Raw genomic sequence first — 890 nt, forward strand, 5'->3', positions numbered from 1 at the left:
AAGTATAAGGAAAAAGTATTGCTTTATTGGTTATTATTGTTTGCAGTTAGTTTATCATAAACTGTAATTACATGTATGTAATTAAAGCATTCACTAGTCCCATGATTATATTATAGCACTGTTAATACCTTTAGCCTATTGTAATGTAGAGTTAGTGCAGTAGTATCTTAGTGTAGGGCAGCTGGTGAGTGAGAATAGGAGGGATTAGTGGCTGCTGGCATTTAACCACGGCCTTCCTTTTTATACTTAGCTATCAAAACACAACACTAGCTCCTTGTAATGTAACACAGTCCAATGTGGATGAATGTGGATAGAACGGGAGTTTTTGTAATTTCTAAGTATTCTGTGATATTTTTTCTTTCTCTTTTATACAGCTTCTTCATTCTCACCAACTCTTTGGCAATTAACCCTCTTATCACTTTGTTCAGTAACATGATGCTTCAGTTATATATTCACATTTTTATTTCCTTTTTATTATTATTTTTTACATTCTTATTTGGCATATTTTTTATTACTTTAAAAACTTCTTATGTTATTGTCATCACTCTCTCCTTTTAAAGATTTTTATGCTATAAAGTACATTTTAACCATTAATTATTTACATCATTGATCAAATTAATATATATTTTTTTACTTTTTATTGTTATTTTTAACTGTGAAAACTGTTCCTGAAAAGTTAGAACCAAAGTTCTACACGTGATAATTGATTTAATTTACGTGATAATAAATAATTAATTAATAATATTACCTAACATCCGTTTGGAGGCAATCATAAAAAGGCTTCATCATTAGCCTCGTGTTGTTTATTATTTAGAAAAAGAGTGTTAAAAGCAGCAGCTCTTTCTTTCTTTATCTCCCTTTCCTCTCTCTTGTCAAGATGTCCCAATCAC

At 29.8% G+C, this 890-nt stretch overlaps 1 protein-coding gene across 1 annotated transcript in view; it reads left to right on the forward strand.

Annotated features, from left to right (window-relative positions):
• Positions 1-627, forward strand: part of LOC109585795 (uncharacterized) — a 5,136-nt gene extending 4,509 nt beyond the window's left edge. Inside the window, exon 11 of the mRNA XM_020001925.1 lies at positions 373-627. The gene's annotated coding sequence lies outside the window, so the exon portion shown is untranslated. The remainder of the gene's footprint in view (positions 1-372) is intronic.
• The last annotated feature ends 263 nt before the right edge of the window (positions 628-890 follow it).

This window comes from Amphimedon queenslandica, unplaced genomic scaffold, assembly GCF_000090795.2.
Source record: "Amphimedon queenslandica unplaced genomic scaffold, v1.1 AMPQUscaffold_13009, whole genome shotgun sequence".
Classification (NCBI taxonomy): Eukaryota; Metazoa; Porifera; class Demospongiae; order Haplosclerida; family Niphatidae; genus Amphimedon; species Amphimedon queenslandica.